Source organism: Dermochelys coriacea, chromosome 15 (genome assembly GCF_009764565.3).
Source record: "Dermochelys coriacea isolate rDerCor1 chromosome 15, rDerCor1.pri.v4, whole genome shotgun sequence".
Classification (NCBI taxonomy): Eukaryota; Metazoa; Chordata; order Testudines; family Dermochelyidae; genus Dermochelys; species Dermochelys coriacea.
Genome location: NC_050082.1, coordinates 15,231,553 through 15,243,916, shown reverse-complemented (window position 1 = coordinate 15,243,916; position 12,364 = coordinate 15,231,553).

Below are 12,364 nucleotides of genomic sequence, written 5' to 3'. Positions count from 1 at the left end.
TCCCCAAGTCAGTAATGAGTCCTGTCTCAGTGCATCATAGATAAACAGTATATAGATGGGCAAAGGACTTGTCCTTGAAGGGTAGTGAATCCGGTTCAGTTTATCATGGTTAAACATTTTATAAATAACAAGGTGAGCAATCTTAACTACGTGCCATGAAACCTCAGAAAATACTAAAATCAATTACTTAAAAGAAGCCATTCAAACAGCAGTCTTGAGACAACCAATTAATAACTACTAAGAATCTTAAATCCAAACTAAATCCTACTCTTTCTCTCTATTTGCCCAGGTTAACTTGTGTCTCCTTTCCAGGAACACATACTCTAAATAGTAGCATTTTCCTATTCCATTAAAATTATCACAAGAAAAATTTAAATCTAATTCTTTGGCAGTGCTTTTGCAAACGTCAGTTCACCAGTGATGCTGCAGAAACAGTGCTGAACTGGAAGGTTGCTACTCGATGATGCTATGTTATGGCTTATTTTTGTTCTGATGGTTTTTTCCTTCCTCCTCCTCCACTGTCTGGTTGTTGCTGCAGTTTTCTTGTATAGATTAGACGAACAGAGTGAGAACTGATGAGTGCTGTAAAGTTGAGGAATGGGAGTAGTGTGCGCTGCTGGTTTCTCAGGGAGATTTTATATGCCTCTTCCCTAGTTTCACTGGAGGAGGAAGGCACACCTATTTCAAGGCTTAGCTAGATTCAAAAATTAGCTGTTATCCTTTCAATGGCTCAATGCCTTCATGGGCAGGTCTTTAGTAACAGCTTTAGCTCATGAATATGTAATCTACATATGCAGTGGTAGCATAAAGGCTTGCATTTACATGCAAAATATTTGCAAATATGCTTCTCAAAAAAAGCTTACGGCATCTTTAATAAGGAATAGCTAGGTTTTCACAACTGAGAGGAAACATGAATTAGATATAACCCAAAAACATTTCACAGCTATACATTAGGGCTGTTGATTAATCGCAGTTAACTCACGCAATTAATTCAAAAAAATTAATCACGATTAATCGCAGTTTTAATTGCACTGTTAAACAATAGAATCCCAATTGAAGTTTATTAAATATTTTTGGATGTTTTTCTACATTTTCAAAAATATGGATTTCAGTTACAACACCGAATATAAAGTGTACAGTGCTCACTTAATTTTTTTTTATTACAAGTATTTGCACTGTAAAAATGATAAACAAACTAAATAGTATTTTTCAGTTCACCTCATACAAGTAGTGTAGTGCAATCTCTTTATTGTGAAAGTGCAACTTAGAAATTTAGATTTTTTTGTTACATAACTGCACTCAAAACAATGTAAAACTTTAGCGCCTACAAGTCCACTCAGTCCTACTTCTTGTTCAGCCAACCGCTAAGACAAACAAGTTTGTTTACATTTAAGGGCGATGATGCTGCCAACTTCTTATTTACAATGTTACCTCAACGTGAGAACAGGTGTTCGCATGGCACTTTTGTAACCGGGATTACAAGGTATTTACGTGCCAGATATGCTAAACATTCATATGCCCCTTCATGCTTTGGCCGCCATTCCAGAGAACATGCTTCCATGCTGACGACGCTCATTAAAAAAATAATGCAATAATCAAATTTGAGACTGAACTCCTTAGGGGAGAATTGTGTGCCTCCTGCTCTGTCATACCTGCATTCTGCCATATATTTCATGTTATAGCAGTCTGGGATGATGACCCAGCACATGTTCATTTTAAGAACACTTTCACTGCAGATTGGACAAAATGCAAAGACGGTACCAATCTGAGATTTCTAAAGATAGATACAGCACTCGACCCAAGGTTTAAGAATCTGAAGTGCCTTCCAAAATCTGAGAGGGACGAGGTATGGAGCATGCTTTCAGAAGCCTTAAAAGACCAACACTCCAATGCAATGAAACTACAGAACCCAAACCACGAAAAAAGAAAATTAATCTTCTGCTGGTGGCATCTGACTCAGATGATGAAAATGAACATGCTTTGGATCATTATTGAGCAGAACCCATCATCAGCATGGACACATGTCCTCTGGAATGGTGGTTGAAGCATGAAGGGACATATGAACCTTTAGCGCATCTGTCACGTAAATATCTTGCGATGACGGTTATGACAGTGCCATGCAAATGCCTGTTCTCATTTTCAGATGACATTGTAAACAAGAAGTGGGCAGCATTATCTCCTGCAAATGTAAACAAACTTGTTTGTCTGAGTGATTGGCTGAACAAGAAGTAGGACTGCGTGGACTTGTAGGCTTTAAAGTTTTAAATACTTTTATTTTTGAATGCATGTTTTTTGTACATAATTCTATATTTGTAAATTCAACTTTCATGATAAAGAGATTGCAATACAGTACTTGTAATGAGGGAATGGAAAAATACTATCTTTTTTTTTACAGTGCAAATATTTGTAATCAAAAATAAAGTGAGCAGCGTACATTTGGTATTCTGTGTTGTAATTAAAATCAATATATTTGAAAATGAAGAAAACATCCACAAATATTTAAATAAATGGTATTCCATTATTGTTTAACAGTGCAATTAATTGCATGATTAATCACAATCTATTTTTTTATCGTGCGATTAATCATGATTAATTTTTTTTAATCACTTGAGAGCCCTACTATACATGTTTTCCTTAAAATTAAATGATGACTTTAGAGTGTCAATATTTTTATAATTCTATGTGCTTGTGTGTGTTTGGTTGAAATCAAGCTCTCTCCCTCTTTCAAGAGGGTGAAGAAGCCCCAATTAAACTACTTACATTTAGAGCTCTGATAACATCTCTTCTGGACCACTCCTCTTTGAAGTATCCTGACTAGAAAGCATTCTTCTATTCTTTTGAAGTTAGGAGTTTTTCTAACCAGATCTTACAAAGTTTGTTTCTGAGCTAAGATCATATCGATACAAGATGTGTCCTATTCTTTGATGAGACAAATCTTGTGCCTTATTTGCCTTTTGCCCAAATTGTTGGATTTGCAACCTGCCATTTGCATTACATTCACAACTTGCAATAAAAGACTTCCATCAAATATTCTATTAATAGCAAATTATAACACTTATATCCATCTTTCAAAACATAATATAAAATAAAATACTATAAAATGTTAAAGCAAAATAGAAATTATAAATGCATTTGGAGCCTGTGTAATGAGTGGGTGTTATCTCCATTAACTCTTGAGGTTTCTCATGTTGACAGAAAACAGAATTTCTCCTAGAAATTACCTTAGCTACCTTAAATCTCTCATATAATTAAACAGTTAGAGCACAAGTATGTATATTAGTCACCAAGCATAACGTATATGAAAATAATTGTAAATATTTCTTAAAATTCACCAACATGCAGAAAAAAGTTTTTACAAACCTAACGTTGATAAATTATTACAATTTTCATAATCAATTTTTTGCATGCATTTTGAGGTTTATCCCCCACAATTAAGATTAGTTGAGCCCCACTGTGAATCATTGGTACTTCCTGTGGGCTAGATGGATGGACATATGGAAGTTCACATCCTGTTGGTTGAGATCCATGAACCAGTCTTAAGCCTCAAGAGATGGAATAATGGAGGGCAAACGTTGCCATCCTGCATCTGAGGCAATGTATGTATATGCCTATTTCAGGCATCCATGGCCACAATGTTCTCATGACTATCTGCCCCTCCTTGAAGATGTATTTCATTTCCTCTCTGCCATCCCACAGGATTTTTTTTTAAAGGAAGAGGATGACTCCCTATCACATTAGGTAATGGTATTTAGTGAACAGGGCTTGGTAGTTCACCACCCAGAGCGGCAATGAGGCTGATGAATATGCCTTTTGCCCAAGCAGGTCTAACTTCTGAGGGTCCTTGTCCTTAGGAGTGCCTTCATTAGACTTCAATTTCTCGTGTTGCAAGAAGCAATGAGTTAGACCAAGGACAACATGGAAACACACAAGAGAAGCAGGAAACTTATTAAAATTACATGGCAAGAAGTTAAAACTGCAGCAAGTGACTGTCAAAGATGGAAGGCAGAGGTGAAGGTCTTATGTTCCAGATGGAATATAGAGGTATAAGCGCAAGCAAGCAGAAATGAGCAAGGACCCTGGGTTCGTCTGGGAGTAAAAGTGCTCAAAACTTTTTGTCGGCACTTTGATACCTTATCTCCACACACTTGGAGGTGGGACAAAGAGAGGATGGGTCTGTCATAGCTCATTGGCTGGATCTAGGATCCCTTCATTAATAGGGAGAGAGATTCTGACTTGTGTCATCACACTCAGGACATCAAAGAGCTTATGAGACTTTACTTGTACAAACATAGTCTCAGTTGACCAGGGTCTCTGTAATTTGGGACAGGAAGTCCTGGAAGGCTTTAAAGTCATCTGTTGCTGGGGTGGATGCTATTGTTACTGCCTTGTCCAGTAATGGATAGTATTTATTAGAGGGATTCCAAGGTTTGCTGATGTCCCCCTGTCACCTCTTGTTCCTATGGGCCCACATCCAGTTCTGGTGTGGGTGGCCTAGATAGCAAAGCCATCATGAAGTGTGATATCCTCCTTTTTAAAAATGCATTTGAGGGTGACCTGCTCCTTAACATATGGGAGGATGGCCATACTGGCCTTACTGAGAACCCAGGTGGCATTTTGTACAGGTATTGACCAAGTTGGGGCTGGCTGGCCAAGTGCCACTCATACCTGTGCTCTGAACAGAGGGGATCCCTGATATCCTCTTTGGCATCCTTCTCTGATGACTGGGGAGAGGAAACTCTGTTAGTAATAACTGTATACCTTTCTTAATGTGTTTTTGACAGGTTTCCACATGCCCTTCCTTTTTTCTTGCTCCCTTTCTGACCAGTGAGTTGGCCATAGTATTTTGGACTTCCTTCCTATTTTCCCATCCTTTTCAGCACCCATCAGAATCTTTTTGGACATTTGCATTTTTGGTGCCATCAGCCATTTAAAAAATTAGATTTTTTCAAAAAATGTCTCTATTTACTGGAAGCATTAACAATAAATTAATAGATTTTTTAATCTGCCTGTTCCTTTTTAAAAAGGGAAATATGATTTTATGCAGTTTGTACAAATATTTAAGATTTTATTTAGAATTGTACTAAATCTTAATGACAGAGGAATAAAGAAGTGTTAATATATAATCATATATTTCCCTCATTTTTAGAGAAAAAGAACATGAATGTTAGATTTCTTTACCTTTATTTTTTTAAAACAAAATGTTAGTTTAGCAAATAGCATTATTTGTTTTTGTTTGTTTGTTTGTTTTTTATAATTCTGGACTAGGAATAAAATTTCCTCTTTCTACACAATTCCTTTATTATTTGTCTTTAAAAAGTGGTAGACACATCCTAATGGAATTACATGCCAAACCTATATTGCAATTTCCCTTATTCCATTAATTTAAAGTAATGTGTTTCTTCATAACCTTTTATATTTACTGGTAGCCAGCTCCTATTAGCTTAAACTGTATGAAAGGCTTCTTAATTTTAGTAACATGTTTGAAGTACAGCAATTAAAAAATATCTTAGCAAAACATACACCACCAGACAGACAGAGCACTCCTCCTTTCCAAAACAATTAAGCATACATTCACCCACGCAAAGGCGCTCAGTTGTGGCTGCTAAAAAATCAAAACAGAATTGCAGAGAAACCCTGTTTAAACTGTCCCAAACTCCTAAGAAAAGGGCCAAGAGGAAAAAGGTATTTCCCCCTGAAATCCTCAGGGCAGCATCAGTACCTGTACGCTAGACAACAGACTTACATAATTTGTGTAAAATAGAGAGAAAAAACGTTCATCACTTTCTGAAGGACAGGCAGCAAGGGTATACATGCAAGGGAATACATTACCCTCCCGTCTGCACCACATCCACCTCCTCCTTCCCAAAACAATAAAGTACTCATTTAAGGAAAATTGTATGCTATTCTATAGATAAACCACCTTAAGAATACAAATAAACAAGCTTTATATTATTTTATAGATAAGTCCCCCTCTTCCCACACACACATTCATACTTGTTTCTCAGCATTATTTTATATGAAACACACAAAGCCTGACTTAAAGGAGTGTAAAATTGCATAATACACCATGTATGAGGCAAAATGCAGGTCTAATTTAAATTATTCTGTGCAAAACTCTTTTCACTCGGTTTTGTTTAAGGCAGATCTGTAACTCTTCTGGAATTTAAGGTACCCATATGGAATACAGATTTATTAAAATGATTTAACTTGGATTTAATAAACAAAATAAAAACAGCAATGGAGTTTTAGGGAACCCTATATTTTAGTATTTGTGAGGCAGTAGATACAAAATGTTTTCCTTAAGAGTAAATGTACTTTAAAGGCTAGTCATTTTGCATTATTAACTGTTGGATGCTGTTGACAATGGAGAGAAGGAATTTCTTTCTTCATTGAATGGTGATGCCAGGGGATAGTAAAGGGCCAGTAATGGCAATCCTGATTGGTACCGGGAATGTCTCTGAGTGTGATAGAGATGCCTCTAAAGCATATCTGAGGTCCTCACTCAACTCCATCACAGTCATCAGTATTGGGATCAGTGTTGAGTCCCTCCATCATAGGATGGGCAGGATTTGAACCTGAGGATCTGAAGTCCACCATGAGGCATGGCAGTTAGCATGAATTGCCTCATTCTGCTGTAGTGGAAGGGAGATGGTGAGGAGTGAGTGCACAGAGAAATCGATGGTCCTACTCCTCCACCCCCTTTTAAAAAAAAAAAAAGAAAAGAAAAGAAAGAAACCTCTTTTAGAGAAAAAATGTGAGGGTAGAATTCCTTCACCAAATCATTTGAAAGAACCAGTTTAAGGTGTCTGAAGAGAGTAATGGGTCCAACCACTTACTGCCATGAGCGGTAAGAGGGAGCTGAGGGAGGATCACAGCTGCTTCACCCTTTGTGCCTTCACATGGGAGCGCAAGGGGCAATGCATGGCCCCAAATGACACAGTTATGTAAAGAAAATCCAATCTCTCACACAGGAAGTGCGTGTGCCCTTCCACTGGGATCCACACTGATACATACTTGAAGGACCTTTTCTGTCCTCATTGAGCAATTGTCCTACAAGCTAGCCCAGCAGTCCTTCTGAGTGCCCTCTTTTTCTGACAATAGCTGTAATGGTAGGTACAATGCATCAGTATTTTAAAAATCACTGGTGCTTGCTCTAACATTCCCTTGTGAAGCAGAACTATTGCTATTTATCTCTGAAGCAGGGAAACATTCTGTGGCAAAACAGGTTTCAGAGTAGCAGCCGTGTTAGTGTGTATTCGCAAAAAGAAAAGGAGGACTTGTGGCACCTTAGAGACTAACAAATAAACGTGTTAGTCTCTAAGGTGCCACAAGTCCTCCTTTTCTTTTTGTGGCAAAACACTAGCTCAATAAAAAAAATATCTGTGGTTAGTAAACTTCATGGGTTTAATGGCTTTGAAAACATAAAACCCAGGTATCTCAACTATACTTATGAATGGACCAACCCCTAAATGTTTGATAGCGACCTCTTTCAAAACAAAAAACCCTGAGGATCCCCAGGTTCACAAAGGACTCGGCTAAAAAGCTGTAACACATCCAAAGGGAGAATTTCAAAGGCACAAGAGGCAGTTATGCACCCATCTTCCCCTTTGTGTTTGTTTTGTATCAAATTTATAAACTGTCTGTTCTTTGGAGCAAGGACTCATTTGTTCATCCCAGTTACTCATGTATGCAGCACAAATGCTCATTCAGAAAACAGCTACAATTTTAAATCTTCAGGCAAATCGCCAACCTGCAAACGACTGTCACATGAAGGCATGAGAAACGACTATTTTGCAATCTAATTATTGGTTCCATTTGAACACTATTTAAATACTAGGATAATCACAAAAACATTTAAATAAAAGTTATTTTGTTCTCCCCTTTGTCATCCCCTTTAAATGCCAGTGTTCTGTCTAGATTCTCAAAGCACACAGGAGATAACTTTCAGTGACATAATTAATTATATATATATATATAATTATATATAAATTTGTTAGTCTTTAAGGTGCCACAAGTACTCCTTTTCTTTTTGCGAATACAGACTAACACGGCTGCTACTCTGAAACCTATAATTATTTCTGCAGCCCTTTGGTGACTTTTTCAGCAAATGAAAAACATACCAGAAGCTGAATGTCCCTGTGAATTCTTTCCAACCTAATGGCAGGTGTCTCCGATTTTCCACTGACATGCTGCAAATGGCTGATTAAATGAAAGTAAATTCCACCAATTTAAACACCATGGGAACTGTGAAAACATACAAGCTGTGCCAGCTAGAAGGGAAGATTCTAAATAAGTTTCTGCCTAGCTTTATTTAAAAAAAAAAAAAGTGCAGCACATATAAAGTTGAATAGTAGTATCACCTAAATAAAAACTAGTTATAATAGAAAATAAAAGGCTAGTAAGATTAGAGATTATATTTAAAATGGACTACTTAGCTAACACCATTAAACACTCAGAGCAACATTCTGCAGTTCTTAATCAGGTTAAACACCCATTGAGGAACACAGAATTTGGACCTTAGTTCTTAAAGGACCTTCATATAGGAAAAATTTAGGTCTTGAACCAGCAAAAATGGTCTTAAATTACATGCTTAAAGTTAAGCACATGGTAAAGTCCTCTGCGGGATTGGGGCCTTAAAGATTTTCTTGGTCTACAATTTGACACACACAGAGATACAGGTCTCATGTTGGTTGCAGCAACCATATGATCTGAACCCTGCAAATTTCAGTACAGGACAAATTGAATGTCCCCAAAATAAATCCACTTCCCCGCACACCTTCAGACTTTTTTCCAGATTGTTGTTTGCGCTAGTTCTCAAAAATATTAAGATGCCTTCACAGACGTTTGATTGCCTAAATACAGAAGTATAACTCCTGTGCAGAATCATGCAAGTGTAGCTGGTTGTGAGAGAAGAGAGCTTTCACACACAAAAATATAATCAATAGCAAAAAGAAACAGGGAAATTCCGGCCAGGCACATAGCTTTTATGTGAACATCCTCTTTTCAAATTTGCTTCAAATGAAAAATTCTGATTTAAGGCATATATTTTAGACAGCTATTCATGGTTTGGGAGTTTTATTATTTGATTTTCAAAATCATCTCAGATCAAGAGCTATTACAGTTTGATAGAATGTAGCCTGTGAATAGAGGCAATAAATTCCAGACCTTTAAAGTCCAACCTAGAGTTAAGTCCCTAGTTAGTCTGGTCTATAATAAAAATTAAGACTAGTTAAATGCTTTGTGTATCTGGATAAGCTCACTGCAGGACAGTTAAGCAATTTTAAAAAATACTTACCTCTCTATCCATGAAAAGGGTGTTAAAATAATAAAAATATTGTAATTAAACATTTCACCCTTACAACCATTTAATTCAGATCTAATTCTGGCCTCATTCTAGTTTAGGAAGTTCTGGTTTTCGCCCACATGACACCAGCGATAGGGAAGCTTATATTTCTTGCTCTCTGCGGGAGCCAGAAACTATATGCAGCTGTGTATGGTTGAGTAAAAGGCATTTAGGGACATTAATCCAGCTGCTGTATTTGATGTCTCACTTCTTCTACTGCCAAATTATGAAAGACAATTATAGAACCTAAACATTTGTAGAGGACTGGAGCCCAGCCTGAAATCAAGGGAAAGATTGTTTGGGTTTTTTTAATCCACATTGTCCTTTTATTCTGAATGTTGCTTAATGTTTCCTGCTGAGAAACTGTTTATTTCCAAAACCTTAAGTGTTTTAAGGTGGCACTGTGCTTTATGACTCCACCCTTGAGCAGCATTTTTCTTAGTCCTTGAATATGGTCCAAGTAGAACTTTCTGTACCACCTTGAAATCAACAAGTGATCAACAATTACCAATGGGAACTCTTTCTTCCAAATTTTCCATTTAGCAAAAATAAACATCTTGCTGTTGTTTTCCCCTCTTGGCCATACCCAATTCAGCCATATGGGGATTTCTTGGGGTCTGGAAAGAAGGGTCTCTTAGGGATCTTCAAAGATTAACATGGTTTGGGGGTGGGGGGCAGGTTCCCCATAACAGTGAAGGTAACAGTAGAAATCCATTTAGAATAAGAATCCAAAATTTCTCCAAAACTAACCAGGATACTTAATGTAGGAAAACCAAAGCCACTACAACAGATGCATCCTGGAAACCCTTGAATAAAGGGGTGATATTGACAACTGAAAGGGTAGAATTGGTGTTTTCATCCTCCTCTTCCTGCTCATTTTTTTATTACCTACTTTACCCCCTTTTTGTATGGCTACTCTAGTGGCATTCTTTTCTGCAATTACATCATGCTCCGAGCATCCCTATCTCCTTTTCCTATCTCCACTCACCCCAAAGGGACACCACCTTCATAGCACCAAGCCCTTAAGTAGGAAGCTGATTTTAAGTACTCTCTTCCCTGTCTTCAAAAACCAGGACACTCCAGCCAGTGTTAATAGGTATAAATTTCATCCTCTTCTTAGAGAGAAGGAGCACTTTACCACGAAAGCTTGTGCTCAAATAAATTTGTTAGTCTCTAAGGTACCACAAGTACTCCTTTTCTTTTTATCTCTCCAGTAACTGTGGCCATCTGAGGGCAAGGGAGAACAAACCCTGAAAGTGTCCCAGAGCCAGTGTGTCTCTCTTTCACCATAAGATGGCTTTTTAATCTACCCATAGATGGATAGATAAAAAACTAAAAAGATATACAAACAGACAAGTTTTATACAGATTCTGAAAACCTGATTTTTTTGGTAATTTACTTATTTTTAGAGTAAATCCCATACCAACAGAAGGAACAAACATGCCAATCAACTCTAGATAGCCAAACTTCAGAAAACCACCACCTCATAGCATATTCTTTGGCCACACTTCACAGTACTGTGTGTTCACCCTCCCAAACTACATGACTGGATGCAATTTATGTCAGCCTCAAATGTTCTACCTGGCATCTCTGATAGACTTCAAGACTTCTGCGTTTACTATCCTAGAGCCTATAAAATTCCTTTTGTCCTGCAGGAACTCTCCAGAGTGAATTCTACTGAACAGTACTGAGTTTATGTATTAAACAAATGACAACTCCCTGCAAGTAAGTTGGAATTTTAAGGGTCCAGGATTGTATTGACAATCACAGTAGAATTTAAACATTGCAGTATAAAAAACAGGCTAAGTAAAGATTAGATAAAAGAGACCAGGAATCGTTACCATCCTTTAGATATAGTAAAGCTTTACAGAAGCCGATAAGAACGGTTATTAAATATCTGTAAAAGGGCTGGCACAAAACCCCCAAAACACTGTACAGGGCTTTTGCCTTCACTCATAGGGATAAAGAAAGAATCAGTAGTCTTTTGGGATGTTTACTTTACCATTGATCATCCTACCCTAGGGGTTTGCTTTTGCAACATTTATTTTACCATTACAGATGTTTCTAAGTTTTTAGCCATATTATGTCATCTAGTGACCAGAGACTTTATGGGCTTCATCACCATCACCGTCACCATCCAGTGCATCAACATCTATTTCATGCAGGCCTTCAAAAGAGCCAAGATGTTTTTTCTGGTTCTTCCCTTCCATTTTTCAGTTCCTCAGGACTACTACCATTGTTGTTTGTGATTTATGAAAAATAAGCATTGGGCAAACATAGAGCCAGCTGATTTAGATCTTTCATTTTCATTCATACGAGAACGTTTTAATATATTTCAGGATTTAGCGAAGCAATGGCAGCAAGATAAGTCAGACTTAACTCCTTTTCTCAGGCTTTGTTACCACACAGTGCCCCAGTTAGGTGCAGCATAGGTCTTTTCAATAATTGGGATCCTTCTGGGCTGGCAAGTGACTTCAATTCCAATGAGGTCTTTAAGATTTTGTTTAAATTACATGCAACTTTGTTTACCCAGCAAAAAAGTGGGTACAGGAAATAGGATTTCTTGCCAAGCTAATGAGTCACTGTACAGCAGTTATTAATTCAGTTATCTTGCTTTGCCAACTATTTTTATTATTTAATAATTTCCACTGTATTTTATCCTCTTAAGAAAAATATATGTGAACGCACCTTGAGGAATTTTTGCTATTCTCTATTTTTAAAGAATTGTTCTCTGAAATGAATAAGGAACTAGCAGATAAACAGAAACTGTTTTGTCCTGGTGCTATTACGATAAATGAGTGCACTGGAGGGGAAAAAGTTTGCTGCAGCTCAAATATAATCCTTAGCGAATATTTCTATTTGTATTCAGACCCAGCTAAAATGGAATGTTACCATACATAAATAGGGTAAACCGATTAGTTAGTGCCTTAACCATTGTATTTTAAAATAACTAACTCTTGTAGCCAAAATTTTCTATTTGGTCAAATAAGCCGAAAGCATATTAAATCCCTTAACAAAGGG